Below are 16,055 nucleotides of genomic sequence, written 5' to 3'. Positions count from 1 at the left end.
GATGAAATACCTCCTTGGTAGATCAGCATTAGGAGACAAACATGTGTGACTGACTCTGATGACAGGCAGCACTAGCTTTAAAACTCCAATTAAGAATGTTATCCTCCCTTTCTTCCCCTGAAAGAGAATCCCATTCTCTCATCAGGGAACCGATACCATAAAAAATCATGCTCAGTTATAATTTGGATTCTGTCCAAGAAAAAAATTCTGTGTTCTCTCTTGTTATAGAAGTATTTACATAATATTCTTGATTTTGTCGATTAGTCTGAAAAACCTAAACTATTTCCCATGTGCCCATTCACATAAAAGCTTGAAAATCCCGGTCTTAAGTCAACCAGCATCCCCCACCACCCCGTCTTCTGTGCACAGGAACAGTTAGGACATATTTCACCCACCCTCAACTTTCTCAGTTGATTTTCTTTTTGATTTAAGTCTACCATTTTACATTTATTCCTAATAAATTTTAATTTTAACTTATTGATTTTAGCACTTCATTACAACCTGTCAAAATATTTTAAAATTCTGATTCTAAATTCTATCTCCCAGCATGACTCCTGATCTTGATATTCAAGTTCCGAAGGAAAACATTAGGACAGGTGTCAAGTGTAACACACTTCTGGAGACATCTTAGGGGTAGAAATTCTGATTTTTTAGTTTTGTAGTAAATTATACCGCATGTGGTTGCAACATATATCATCTCCCTAAAAGCAGTAATTTCTTGAACTCCCTAGTCATGACAGAAATAATTAACTTGTCTAGCAATAATTAGGCTTCACGCAGTAAGGGTGAACTTCGCCCACCCGAGGAAAGGCCCGGACCACGCACAGCTCCCAGGAAGTCACCTCTGTGCCCTGGCACCTCCTGCCTGATGAGGCTACCTCAGTTTAGCTGGGCCTGAGGTCACACTTTCCTAGGTAGAAACTATCCTCAATTTTGGTAATGGCAAATCCTACTTAAAAGGGACACATGACCACCTCTCACAGGCATGTGACTATGAAGAGAAGCCTAACTGTAAACTTCAGCTCTGCCTACCTTACAATAGTGTGCTGAAAACATTCCGTTGCCTGTCAGAGTCCCACACACCTGGTCGGCCTCCTATGTACCAAATATGTGTCTCGCTGTTTGTCTCTGGAGGGAAGGAGAGGTGGGAGAAACATTCTAATAGCCCAGTTGAGATGGCTCCATTTAGGAGGGACTGCATGCGTTTGGGGTTTACCTGGCAGTTTGGGATGTATTACATGGAAAGTAAAACCCATGATTCGGATGATTAGCCTAAACCTTTGCCGAGCACCAGGTGTATACAATTTATTAAGGAGTGGCTCCCCTGGGTGCTGGGCTCCTTCTTAGTAATCCCACAAGAGCCCTGAAGTTCTCTCCGCAGGGAAAAACACACAATTCTGCTTACAACTTAATTTCCGGGGCTCCTGGACCCAGGAAAGAATGTTTCCTCCTCAAAGCAACCATGGTTGCTAGTATTTCAGAGCAAACAGAGCTTCATGAGCGGGTCACCTCAGGAAAGCTACCTGCAACTCCTCTCACCGCCCAGCCACATCATGTGCCTGGCCAGGACCCAGAGATTAACTCAGAAAATGGCTTCAAATCACCCTCTTCTCTCCAGCTCCTCAGCTGCACCCTTGATCAAGGCTTTCCTCATTTATTTGTACATCATTATATGATTAAAGGAGCACAGACTGTGAAACTGAACTCTGCGCTCCACCGGTTCCCCTGAGCAAGCCAGCCGGGCAGCCATTTCCTGAGTGACAGGCGACTGCTTCCTGCCTCCCCTCCAAAGCACATCTCTGTAGGGCCACAGCACTCATCCCGTCACAGCCTCCTCCTGCCCCACACATCTGCTATGGATCAGAAGCAAGTGCAAACATCCTGCCTTCCACACCAAGCTCACCGCCCTCCTCCCTAGCCCATGCTGAGCTCCAGATCTGACAGGAACAGCCCACTCCACCCCTGCAGCCCTCACACCTCCACGCCTCTGTACAGGGCGCTCCTGCTTCCCACTTTCCACTGAACTCCTACAGATCCTTTCAGACACTCAGAACCTGCAGGGGCCACTGCATCTGGCCCACAGCCAGGTTTTATAAGGTCCCTGCGCTAAGAATGTATTTTTTACCTTTGTAAAGGGCTAAAAAAGAAAACTCAAGAAATATGTGGCAGGCCACCTAAGGCCTGCAAAGCCTGAGGCGTCCACTGCCTGGCCTTGAACAGAGAAGTCTGCCGACACCAGAGCCTGACCCACACTGGGGCCACGTCCTCGGCCCTCGGAGCACTGGCCGTGCCCGTCGCTGACCTGAGCCCGCCCCACGCCGCCCACCTGCATCACCAGAGCTCAGTGAAGCACGAGGCACGAGGCAGGGGTTTACAAATGCTAAGCAAACAAATGAGTTCACCTGACCAGTTCAAGAAGAAGCCAGGGAAACATGTGAGTGGGAAAGGCTAGGCCTGTAATAATCCAGCACTATGTAAGTCTGAAAAAGACCCTGATCCTGGCACTTGACATCTGCCTACACTTTACAAAGCAGCTGCACACATACCCTCAAAGACAGAGATCATAAACACTAGACTTTATAGATAAGGGCTATCGGAAACTGAGACTCTGAGAAACTAAACAACTTGTCAAGTCACAACACAAAAGGCAGAGGGGTAACATTTGAACCCATGCCTTCTGCTTCCCAGATGAGACTGCTGTTAAAAGAGCTGCCTCTCTACACAAACCATGATGCCTAAACCCCTCAACTGGCGATACCTGAGATGCTGCTGCTGCTAAGTCACGTCAGTCGTGTCCGACTCTGTGTGACCCCATAGACGGGCAGCCCACCAGGCTCCCCCGTCCCTGGGACTCTCCAGGCAAGAAAGAACACTGGAGTGGGTTGCCATTTCCTTCTCCAATGCAGGAAAGTGAAAGTGAAGTCGCTCAGTCGTGTACGACTCTTTGCGACCCCATGGACTGCAGCTCACCAGGCTCCTCCGTCCATGGGATTTTCCAGGCAAGAGTACTGGAGTGGGGTGCCATTGTCTTCTCCAACCTGAGACGTTAGGGGAGGAATAAAATTTAACTTCTGACCTATTATTTAATTTTTATAGTTTTCAAGTCAATGCTACTTTTTGTAAACAAAAATGAAATGAATACCCAAAGTAAGCACTTGGCTAAAAGACCCTGCTATAACCACAAACTAAGATTTTCTTCCTTTTTTTTTTTTCAGTCAGTCTTGAGAAGGTAAAATTAAACAGCTTAATTAACAATTGAAAGGAAGCAGCTGCAGGCACAGCATGAACCCCCGCCGGTCTGGTTGGCTAAGCTGAAACAAACTGGCAGTCGAGGCAGTCACCTGTCCTCAAGTTTCAGAGTCCAAGAGCTGATAATGTGCATTAACACCTCAACTTCAGGCTGGAAAGAAAACAAGTGTTTCCGGAGGCAGAAGTGAGATGTACTTAAGTGTCCAGAACTTTGAGAGTTAGGGTCAAGATATAGTCAAACTGAACTAGGATTTGGGACTTCCCAGGTGGCACGAGTGGGAGACAGGAGACACAGGTTCATCCCTGGGTGGGGAAGACACCCCTGGCATCCACACAAGTGTTCTTGCCTGGAGAATCCCATGGACAGAGAAGCCTGGCGGGCTGCAGTCCAGGAGGTCACCGAGAGTGAGACACAACTGAAGCAGCTGAGCACACACACAGGCCTAGTGAAGATAACATTAATTCCAGAGGTGGCTCCATACAAACACACTTTCCCACTACAGTCCCAGTGCAGAAATAAGTCACGACAAGTCACATCAAAGAATACTCATTCATTTGGAATTTATCAAACACTAAAATAAATTATGAGTCATCAAAGGAATCTTTATGGAAGTCAGAAAAGACAGGGACTTCCCTGGTGGTCCAGTAGCTAGGACTTGGCACTTTCACTGCCAAGGGCCTAGGCTGCATCCTTGGTGGAGGAGCTAACATCCCACAAGCCGTTTGGCATGGCCAAAAGAAAAAACACCTAAGTATCAAACATATTTACTGAATGGAACAACACATGCTTTATGAATAAATAATAAAAATACCTCATATCAAACCTTAACACTTTGGTAAAGAAAGATTCCTTAAGACAAAAAAACTAATCTTAAAAAGACTGATAAAATCAACGATGTTAAAATTAAGAACTTTAGTTCCAAGACATCTCAAAAGTAAAACGATAAACCACAAACTGGAAAAATATATTCACAGCTTACAACAACAATGGATAGTAATCCACACATAGAAAACAACTACTAGTCAATAAGAAAAACATAACAGAAAAATCAGGCCAATGTCTTCTCTTCATAAGAAAGAGATATAACCCATATATTAAAAGATTATTAAGCTAATTAGTACTAAGAGAAATTCAGTGTAAAGCCACAAACAGATACTATTACATAACTACCAGAATGGCAACACTGAAGAAAACAGACAGAATCAACCAGAGCACACTGGCAAGAAAGCAGAGCAGCCAGGAGTCACTCCCTGCATCAGTGGGATGCGAGCTGGCAGGTACCCTGAGAGCAATCTGGCAGGAAGCAGGCAAGCTGAAGGCTGGGCCAGCCAGAACCGGCATCGCACCCCATGTGGGCAGGCAAGACATCCACGCACGTGGGCAGCAGCGAGGCTGGAAACAATCCAAATGCCCATCAACTGGAGACCAGATTACACAACAGAGAAAGTGAACCAACACTGACCACGTACAGCCCTCCAACAGGTCTCTCAACCACAGTGCTGAGCGGAAAGAAGGCCAGTCGCAGAAAAACAAATGTAGTGTGATTCCCTAGTAGAGAGTTCAACACAGACAAAACTAACACAAAGAAATGATAAATGCAACATTCATTCCGTGACCACTGTTTTAATGTTGCGGATATGGTAGTGAACACTTTGCTCTCAGATTTTCTGTCACACTCAAGTGACAGAGAAAATAAAGGTGAGTAAAATAAAAATATCAGGGCTTGAAGAAGGAGGTGATAGCTCAGGGGGCTGAAGGAAGATGGCTACACAGGCTTCACAAAGTAAGAGGGGAGCCATGGTAGGGAACAGGTGGGCTCCGGGCGGGAGGGGATTCTCCATTGTTGCAACTGGCCCACAGCTGCCAGGCTGGCTTTCTTCTCTAAACGAGGGTGGCCCCATTGTTTGTTTTTGCACAGCCCATGAGTTAAGAACTCATGGTTTTCAACTGCGTATGATTAAATAAATTATTAAAATAATAACAGGGGCTTCCAAAGTAGCTCAGTGGTAAAGAATCCGCCTGTCAATGCAGGAGACTGGGGTTCAATCCCTGATTCAGGAAGATCCCACATACTTCAGAGCAACTAAGCTCAGGAGTGATAACCACTGAGCCTACGCCCTACAGCCCAGGAGTCACACCACTGAGCCTGCACCCTAGAGCCTGGGAGTCACACCACGGAGCCTGTACCTTAGAGTCCGGGAGTCACACCACTGAGCCTGTTCTCTAGAGGCCAGGAGTGACAACCACTGAGCCTGCGCCCTAGAGCCTGGGAGCCACACCACTGAGCCTGTTCTCTAGAGGCCAGGAGTGACAACCACTGAGCCTGCGCCCTAGAGCCCGGGAGTCACACCACTGAGCCTGTGCCCTAGAGCCCAGAGCCACACCACTGAGCCTGTTCTCTAGAGCCCGAGAGTCACACCATTGAGCCTGAGCCCTAGAGCCTAGGAGTCACACCACTGAGCCTCACCCTAGAGCCCTGGAGTCACACCACTGAGCCTGCACCCTAGAGCCCGGGAGTCTCACCACTGAGCCTGAGCCCTAGAGCCTGGGAGTGACAACCACTGAGCCTGCGCCCGAGAGCCCGGGAGTCACACCACTGAGCCTGTACCGTAGAGCCCGGGAGTCACACCACTGAGCCTGTTCTCTAGAGCCCATGCTCTGCAACAAAAAAACCTGCACAGCAACAAAAACCCAGCACAGCCAAAAGTAAACTTAAACTTTAAAAAAAGAGTAATAACATTTTGTTGCATGTGAAATTACATGAAATTCAAATTTCAGGGTCCAGAAATAAAACTGTATTGGAACAGACAACTCATCCCTTTGCCCAGAGTTCACGGCTGTTTTTGCACCGCAATAGCAGGGCCGAGTCCTGGGCACAGACAGAAGCCCTAGATGCCTTCAGAACCTACATGTTCCCTGCCTCAGCTTCTTCCGCCAGAGCTGGCCGGCACCTCTGTGGCCTCGGACACCTTTCTCCGGGAGGTCAGAGCACTCTTGGTCTACAACTTACTCACATCCCACACATGTTCTTCTGTATCTCTTCAATGTTTAACAAAATAATCTCCTGAAAAGGACTAACATACTAAATGCATTTCTCTGATGAGTTTTGTTCTATTAAAGCTTCATGCTGCTTCTGCTTCTCCATCCTAATGACTAAGTTTAAAAAAAAAAAGACATACTGCTATCAGGAGCATTAAACAAACACTGCAAAACAAGCGACGTTTATTTTGACTCAAGTACAAGAAAAACAGAAAGAAAGAGAAAGGGAGGGAGAGAAGAAAGAAGGAAGGGCCTTTCCACCCCAGCTTCTGAGGCTATGGAGAGATCCACAGCCTTGCTTAACACCCAGCTGGTTACGACTATTAGATGCCTCTGAGCAGAACCGACTTTAAAAAGCTGTACAGTGACACTTGACCCCTTCCCATCCCAAAAGAAACGTGTCATAAATTGTTATGTCACATTTCAGCAAGAGCCGTGGTATCTGGCCAACAAAAGCATGTATGTTCAAAGCAAGTTCCTTCACGTCTTTTAAATGTAAACCAGTACCACTGATCGAGTTAACAATGAAGACCATTGTTAAAGGTGGTAATGAACATGGAGAGTTCATTACAATGTTTTTGCATATGTCTGAAAACTTCCACAAAGTTTTTAAAATAAAACTGAAGACTCATATTTTAACTTGATCACTGGGAATTAAGTATAATTCCCAGTAATAAACTGAACCACATTAAACTTAAGAATGTCTCAGGACTTTCCCAGCATTCCAGTAGTTAGGACTCTGCAATTTCAAAGCCAAGGGCCGGGGTTCAAGTCCTAGTCAGGGAATTAAGATTCCACAAGTCACGTGGTGCAGCCAAAAAATAAAAGTAAAAAGAACTTCTCTTCATTCAAAAGACAAAAAGAAAAAAGAAAATCCACTGTGTCAGTGAAACTGCACAACAAAGTGGGACGAGAAAGTGGCAAAATATATAACCAACAAAGGACCTGTGTCATAAACATATAAAGAAGTCTATGAATAAATTTTTTAAAACTAACATAAAAATACAGGCACTTCACAAAAACAGTGAATCCAAATGGCCGGTAAATGTATAGAAAGATGTGTAACCTCATTATAACCAGGAAAAGGCTGTTTGAAACCACAAGGTGGTAATACTGCGGAAGCCACCAGGGAAGGCGGGCAGGAGCCCATGCTGTCATCAGAGGGGAGGCTGCTCAGGGGCCCAGGAGGGCCATCCACAGACACCCAATGAGAAGCTGCTCTCGGCCAGGCATGCCAAGGGCAGTCAGCCCTCCACAACCTCAGGTCCTCCACATGAGGCTGAAAACACTGGGGAAAAGCCCAGAAAGTTCCAAAGAGGGAAACTTGAACTTGCCACACTGGCAGCGATTTACATAGCATTCCACTGCGCCAGGTACTGTAAGTCATCTAGAGTCGTTTATTAAGTACAAAGGACGGTGTGCACAGTTGTATATAAGGGACTTGAGCACCCAAGGAACCTGGTATCTGAGGAAGGTCCTGGTCCCAACCCCTCGGAAACCCAGGAGGGGGCAGCTGTACATTTAACCGGAGTCACATTCATGGGAGACTACTGACGAGAACTTTAACTTCACTTGGCCAATTTTAAGGAGACAAAGATTGTTCCAAAGAGCTCTCTCCACCAACTCATTTCTATTATTTTTGCCTTCATGGAGCTGCACAGCTGACTCAAAGATCAGGGAGGGGGTCAGAACTCACGTGCAAACAACCTTCTCAGTGTTCTGAGATTACATTTAATTCCATCTGCCTTTGACAAGTGCTTCCCTACCTCTGTAACAACTGTCACACTTACAGACCCCCCCCTCCCACAAAGCCCCCACAACAGAGCTACTTGGTTTCGTCTGGGTGACTGACTCCTCCCAGGACCCCAACAGGAGGGACCCTCCTCCCATCATTACACAATTTCTGACCGACCACGTAGCGCGAGGAAAAGACAACACAGAACCCTTGTTCCCAAGCTGACAATACGCTGTTTACCAACACACGCATCCAACTCTGCACGGCCCATGGTGGATCGCACCATGGAACACTAACTTCTACTCAGTCTGCCTCTCAAGAAAAAAGAGGAGGGGCAAAACCAAATTTATGAAATTCAGGTACAGATGTAGTGCTAGGCAGAGAATCAATTCACACAAAACCGCTTCATCAGTCACCCCAAGACTTGGCAATCACCCTGACTCTAGCATAAGCTAGCCAATTCTTAAGCACCAAAACAAAACCACCAGGGAACGTGTGCCTTCACACTCACACGCATGCACTCTCCTGCTATTTGCCAAAAGGCACAAGTCTGGGAGCCATACAAACTGCTACTGCAACATGAGACTGTTCATTTAAAATCCACACCAGGATTCAAAAGAACTGAGTGGGCTCAGCAGAAAACCTTCAAAATCTCTACACAAAAGAAACTGTGAGGTCTTCTCAAGACTCCAAAAACAAATTTAAGAGTACTGATTGGAAGACAACCTTGTCAGCAAATCTAAAAAGGTCAAAGAGACCATACTCGTACATACCTCTGCCATTTATGACTTATGTTTGCCTGCTACAACTTGTGTTTCTCTTAAGCCCTCTAAGGCAGTGGTTCACAAACAGCATACGCTGAAAGCACAGCAAGTTGGAACTGACAGCCGGCCCTGCCCCCAGAGCCAGAGTCAGTGGGTCAGAAATCAGGCTGGAGCCTCTGCACTTCTAACCTGGGACGACCCTGAGAACCACTGCCAACAATCTGGAGCTCCCCAGACACTGCAAGTGTGTGTTTCCCTGCACAGTACAGCAACACTAAGGGGGAACTCAATGAAGCAGGAAAAAACTACTCTTTGCTACCCAAATGTTGACACCCCAAATGACTGAAAGGTAAGGGACCTGTCGTGGCAAGGAAAAGTTGGCATACCATATAACTGGCATGCAGCAACAGGAAATGGGTTTTTAAAAATGGTTTCGGGGCATAATGTAAAACTCTTGTACAGCAGCCAATGAATCCAGCTGATTAGTAAAACACACACTAGAGCTTCTGGACCAGTAATCAAGGCGCTTTTATAAACCCCACTCATTTTGTGTCACCTTGAGTAGTCTTCTGTGTCTGCAGAACTTAGGATGCCTCCTAATGAACACAAGATCTATTAATACAGGATCAGTTTCTAGAAAAGAACACTTCAAAATCATAAGGAGAAGAGCAGTATGTTTTCCCTAGTCCAAGTATGATGATAGAAGTAATCTAAAATAAAGCAGACAGAAGTGAAAACAAAGATAATCCAATTCTTGCCTAGTATCGAGTTTCACATGGTTTTAAAGGGAGGTCCTTCACCAAGGCAAGTAAAGCCACAAACGACTGGCTGATGTAATAGCTGTCCTCCAACCCGGGTGGCTCAGTGGTAAAGAATCCGCCTACAATGTGGAAGACCCAGGTTTGATCCCTAGGATGGGAAGATCCCCTGGAGAACTGAATAGCAATCCACTCCAGCATTCTTGTCTGGAGAATTCCATGGACAAAGAAGCCTGGCAAGGTACAGTCCATGGGGTCGCAAAGAGTCAGACACAACTGAGTGACTAAAACAAACACACAATCATTAACAAGTTTCAGTTCTACTCAGTAAATATTGTGCTAGGCACTGGTGACCCAACAATATGTAAAGCCAAGTTTCTGCCTTCATGGTGCTTAAATTCTCATGAGAAGACACACAAGACACTGAATATATATAATCTGTAAAATTGTAAGCTCTTCCTTCAGGCCAGCAAAGACAAATACACAGTGCTTTGGTCACCAGTAGACACGAGCACCCGGAGAAGGCACTGTCATCCCACTCCAGTCCTCTCGCCTGGGAAATCCCATGGACGGAGGAGCCTGGTGGGCTGCAGTCCATGGGGTCGCTGAGGGTCGGAACGAATGAGCGACTTCACTTTCACTTTTCACTTTCATGCATTGGAGAAGGAAATGGCAACCCACTCCAGTGTTCTTGCCTGGAGAATCCCAGGGAGGGGGGAGCTTGGTGGGCTGCCGTCTATGGGGTCGCACAGAGTCAGACACAACTGAAGCGACTTAGCAGCAGAAGCAGCAGCAGACACGAGCACCATGGTTCACAGCAGAATCCAAGCTACAGGACTTTCAGTGTAGACAATGGAGGCAGAAGGGAGATTCCAGGCACAGACAGCCCACAGACACGAAAGCTTAGGTTCTTCTAAGCCTTGGTTTTGGTTCACAGGCCCCAAATAAAGGAGCAGAGTGTGTGCCGACTCTTAAAAGAAGAATGGAAAATTCTAAGTTGGTGAGAATGAGCACATTCATTTCAGAAACATTTATAGAGCAGCAATGTGTCAGAGATTATAAATACTAGGATTACCATAAGGGGCTCATACCTGTGTGAGAAATGTGCAATTTGTTTTTCCCTTACATACCCCCTGCTTCCCACAAAACTGTCTTCAAACAACACCCAGCCTCCCAAAAAAGTCACCAATGAAAAAGTTGTAAACGTGGAGGTTACTAACGCACATCCTTTGACAAATAAGAAGGATCAGTCACTGCATCATGCATTATACATTTTATCTACCTGATTCCAAACAGATGTCAAATAATGAAACAATCTTGGTATACTCATCAAAATGGTTACCTACACTATGTTGCCCAGATGAGAACTTCATAATCCAAAGTGTCGGGTCCAAGTGAAAATCTAATCACCTAGACTTTCCCAGACACGGTCATTACACTAGCACACCATTTACTCTCGGCGCAGGAGACCAGGTTAGGGTTTCACTGGCTGCTGCTCTCCCCACCCGGGAGGCTGCACTCAACGTCGGGAGCTTACATGCACAGTCCCCTGGGTCCGGCCAAGCTGGGTCCACCCTTGTGGGCTGAAGACCCAAGGTGAGCGACTGGAACTCTAGGCTTCCAGTGTTTCATCTGCAAAAGGAAGATGCAGACCAAAGCACCGCTCTAGTTTTCACAAGGAATAAAGCAGATAGAGCACTACAGCACTCAGCTCTGCCCTGGCACACGGCGTCTAACACTTGCAGCTTACAGGACAGAGCTTCTCCAGTACTTAACTCATCTGTGAAAAGGCAGTAACACCCACCAACACGTGGCACCCGTACAGGTGCCCAGCGATGTTCTTCCCCTCCCTGGAGAATATTCAAATATGTAACTGAAGTCATTCTTCTCGATCTGAGAAATGAGTTTACAGCAAATGGCAAGCTATACGAATAAGATTTAGGTAGGGCCGCTTCCATTAAATGCAAAGTCTGTGAGCAAAAACCTTCACGTCCTTGTGCTGATGCCACCAGCGTTTCCCTCTGAGGTTTCCGACTGCTTAAGAGTGGCGACGGTGCCACTTGGGGAGACATTTCCTACTTCTGTCTATAAGTCATTTCATTCGTGTTTACACAAATCACACTTTAATTAACAGTTTTGCTAAAATATTCTTTTTTTTGGCTACACCATGTAGCTTGCAGTATCTTAGTTCCCTGACCAGGGACTGAACCTAGGTATTCTGCAGTGAAGGCATGGAGTCCTATCCACTAGACCACTAGGCAACTCCCTCTGAATTTTATTTCCATCATTGAGCCTAGTCAAAAAAAAAAAACCAAGCAATTGTTATAGATATGAACAGAGGAGGTTCCTCTACTGTAGATTTCCAATCAGAAACACACTTGTGTAATTCTAAATGGTAAGATTTGGCAGAATTCCTAGAAATTAATACCAGAAACTGATAGACATGAATTTCATTTCTCTTGCACTGAGTTGTCTTTTGGTAGTCATGAAATGAAGAAGGGGAAAAAAAAATCTGCCAAAATGTCAGTAGAGAGAAAAAACAGTAAAGGGCTCCAATAATCTACTAGTAAACACTGAAAAGAAGGGGAAAAACCCTAACTCTTGAACGTGGCTGGTGAGCGAGAAAAACACAGGCGCACCCGAGGGGAGCCACACCTGCTCTCCCTGCTCTCCCTCACCCAGGGTCCTGAGGATGGGTGAGCAACGGAGCATCTGGAGCCTTCTGTGCATGCATAAACTGCTTGGAGCTTAGTACTACCAACTCAAATAAGGTCATTTCCTTTGCCCAATAAGCAAACATTTTAAATAATCTATACAGACGGCATTGAAAATTCTCAAAGACTCCTACAGTAATTTCTTGCTAATTATTTAAGGGGCTTTAGTAAGGGGAAAACTAATGAAAATATGTTCTTAAACTAAAGCATTAAGGCAAAGTAAAGTACTTCAGAAACTAAATTGTTCTGATTTACTAGCCAAAAAAAAAAAAAACCTCATTTTGCAAATATGATAAAAATAACAATTTTTTACCAATGGCATTTTTTGCAGATCTAGAACAACAACAACGACAAAAATTCTAAAAATCTGTATGAAAATACAAAAGACCTCAAATAGCCAAAGCAATCTTGAAAAAGAAAAACAGAGTTGGAGGAATCAGGCTTCCTGACTTCAGACTATACTATAAAGCTACAGTAATAAAAAATAATAGAACTTTTCATGCCACTGAAATTTAAAACCAGATTTATTCTAGATGAAAATATATCTAAACTGAAAATGTTTTATTTCAAAAGTTAAAGATTTATATATTGCATTAACTATTTGAATTGCATCTTTTGTTATCCTTAAAACAATATTTAATTATCTTTTTGAAAATTAAGACACTTCAAAGTACATGAAAAAAGGTTTCCATAAATCCTTTAGAGATATGAGCTAAGATCCCACCTCGCTAACTCAAAATAACATGCAAAGATAGTAATTTTCAAAGTTTTCTTTTACTATCCATACCACTTTATTACATCACAGACTATATATGTATACACAAAACACAACAGAGTAATTTCTTCTGAGGGAACTCACCAGTATTTCTCTTAAAGGGGTAGGCTTTAACAATACAATTTTGTTATTTAGACAATTTCTCCAGCCTTCTATAAGAAAAGTTATCTAGCTGAAGAACCTAGTTTTGAAAATTGGAACATTAATGCCTGTACTTTTCAACAAAGGACACAGCGTTACAGAAATGAGTTTAGTTAAAAACTAAACTAAACTGGGTTTCCCTGATAGCTCAGTTGGGAAAGAATCTACCTGCAATGCAGAAGACCCTGGTTCAACTCCCGGGTCAATAGATCTGCTGGAGAAAGGATAGGCTCCACTCCAGTACTCTTGGGCTTCCCCTGTGGCTGGCTCAGCTGGTAAAGAATCTGCCCACAATGCAGAAGACCGGGGTTCGATCCCTGGGTAGGGAAGATCCCCTAGAGAAGGAAAAGGCTACCCACCCCAGTGTTCTGGCCTGGAGAATTCCATGGATTGTAAAGCCCATGGGGTCGCAAAAAGTCAGACAGGAATGAGCAACTTTCACTACTCACGAAAAACATTTTCATGATCCTTACCATTACTCCTAACTCCCACCTTTCCCAGACACTTTATGACCACTACACTAGTGGAATATCACTCCTGATCTAACACTCAGCAACTCACTTTCAGGGACCCACAGAAGAGCTCCAGCAAGAGTGCCAGCATTCTTTGCCTCGCTTCATAAATACTAAGTTTTGAATTCAGGGTCTTTATTTAGCCAAGCACTTGCTCCTCAATGCACCACCTCTGAATGATGTACAAGTCCTTCTGTTCAGTCCTTTCCTGAAGTCTTATGTGCGGGCACCTTTAAAAGAGAACATGTATTTTAAACAGTATTTTCCAGTGCTCATCATTAAACTGGATTATTTGATAATGACCTGAAAAATTCTCCAGAGAAGAATCTATAATATTTATCTTTAGTACATGAGTGTTAAGAAGATGCTAATGGTAAACTTGACTAGCTTTTCCCCTCCAAAGATAGCCAAAAATATGAAACCATATAGTCATAAAGATACTGTCTCAGTATCTTTATGAATTGAAAGTTGAAACACAAACTTCCTTTCACAGTTTCATGTGCTTAAATACTGCACGGTTTTAAAAATTAACTGAACCAATTGGACCAAAATATTATCTAGACTGCAGCTCACAAAGTAAGCTGAATGCTAACTTACTGTGAATCTTAAATCACGTCACCCACATACTTTCCTCCCGCTTTTCAGAGGTTGTCAAAAGACAGGACAACTAACCTGAGGGCTTGGCTGCGTCATTTCAAAGAGACTTACTTTCATTACCCGTTTGACAAAAAGTTTTAAGGGTGAGGCTCTGGTATTTCATCTCGAACAGTGATGGCCTGTTTTGCCAACCACGAAGTTTACATCCTAAGTAAGAATCCCAATGATGGTCGCGCAGATTCAGATAAGTGCAGATTCTCAAACTCTGACACAGCCTTCAACTTGACCGTATTTCAAGCGGTTACCATATTACCACAATATTACTATTATGTTAGTCTCACTGCCAAAAACCCAGCTGCAGGCTAACTGAACAAGAATAAGACACTGTTGAAATGGCTCAAAAAACAACATCAACAACAGGAAAAAATCTTTACCCTGAGTGCATTAAGCTGCAAAACTCTGCAGTCAAATAAAACCAAGTATTAATAGCAGCGTACACGTACACACACACACATCCATCCTCCTCTGAGGAAGAAAGAGGTGCCAGGGGAGGACCCGGAGAGAGAGACAGAGCCAGCTCGCAGCGGAGTTGGGGGCTGGGGCGGGAAGAGGAGGAAACTTGGGAAGCGCAGCGAGTCCGGCCAGGTCTACGGCGGCCGCCGGAAAAGCTCCGGGCGGCAGAAAACTTGAGCGCGGGCCGCTGGCGGCCGGCCGCCCCGCACGCGGGCTCGAGGCCCGCCCGGCCCGGCCCCGGCCGAGTCCTCTCCCGGCCCTTTTGTTGTGGAGGCCCTCGGCCCGTTCCGGCAGAGGCCGGCCGGCCTCCGGGAGCCCGCGGCCTCCAGACCCTCGGACTCCCGAGCCCCGGGACCGCCGCGCTCCGTGCGCCCCCCCAGAGCCCCTGCCGCCCGGAGCCCCGGCCTCCCCCACCAGTCCCCGGCCTGGAGACCCTCTGACTCTCCGGGCCCCGCACCCCTCGGCCCGCCACACCGCCCCAGCTCCCCTCGCGCCCCTGCCTCCCGGGGCCTCGGCCGGCGCGGGAGGGGCCGGTCCCCGCCGCACCCGCCGCCGGGACAGGGCGGTCCGGCCCAGCTCGGCCCCTCAGCCCTCGGGCCGCCGCCCTGCCAACCAGCAGCTCCGCGAGTCGGCCCCGCGCCCCGGCCCCGGCCCTGGCCCCACTCACTCGGACCGCGGCGACGCCGGCAGGCGGAAGCGGACGACGACCGGGCGGCGCCGCGGCTGACGGGCCGCGCTCCCTCCCACGCCTCACGCCGCGGGCGCACAGCGGTCCCGGCCCGGCGGCGGCGGCGGCGGCGGCGGGCTCGCGCCCTCGGGGCCGTGCTGCGTCGGCGCGGGCCGCGCGTGCGCGGCGGCCGGCTGAGGCGCGCCCCCGCCCCACCCCCGCCGCTGCGCGCGCTCGGCCGCGTCGCTGCCCCGAGCTTCCGCCTCCCGGGAGTACCGCGCATGCGCGCCTCGGCCCGCGCATGCCCAGCGCGCGGCCGGGCTCGCGCTGGGGGGACGCCGGAGAAGGGCTGCGGGCTGGCGGGAGCGGGCGTGGCTGCGGCCCCGAACTGCGGCCGAGGGGGAAGCCCTGGCTGGGGGCGGCAGTCGCGCCCGGCCAAGCGGACGCCCCGAGGCTGCCGCTCTGGGCCGGCGGAGTTGAGCGGACTACGGGGGAGCCCTCGCACCCCTTCCCTGCCCGGAGCCTCAGACGCGGCCCTTCTGGAGGCACTGCCCCCGCTGTCGGCAGCCCCACAGCCGGGCCCCAGGGGA

The 16,055-nt window shown here is 47.2% G+C and overlaps 1 protein-coding gene across 21 annotated transcripts in view; it reads right to left on the bottom strand.

Moving 5' to 3' along the window:
• PTK2 (protein tyrosine kinase 2) overlaps positions 1-15,651 on the bottom strand; it is a 198,530-nt gene extending 182,879 nt beyond the window's left edge. For 5 of the 21 annotated variants that reach the window (XM_088844831.1, XM_088844830.1, XM_088844827.1 and 2 more), the window contains exon 1: positions 15,466-15,649. The gene's annotated coding sequence lies outside the window, so the exon portion shown is untranslated. Of the gene's footprint in view, positions 1-13,737; positions 13,919-15,465 lie in introns of all 21 variants that reach the window. The other 16 variants (XM_088844834.1, XM_088844826.1, XM_088844829.1 and 13 more) reach the window with 8 other exon arrangements.
• Positions 15,652-16,055: the final 404 nt, after the last annotated feature.

This window comes from Moschus berezovskii, chromosome 16 (assembly GCF_049115385.1).
Source record: "Moschus berezovskii isolate FMDL1 chromosome 16, NW_MosBer_1.0, whole genome shotgun sequence".
Taxonomy (NCBI): domain Eukaryota; kingdom Metazoa; phylum Chordata; class Mammalia; order Artiodactyla; family Moschidae; genus Moschus; species Moschus berezovskii.
The sequence above is the reverse complement of the archived record's forward strand: the minus strand, read 5'-3'. Positions and strand labels throughout refer to the sequence as shown.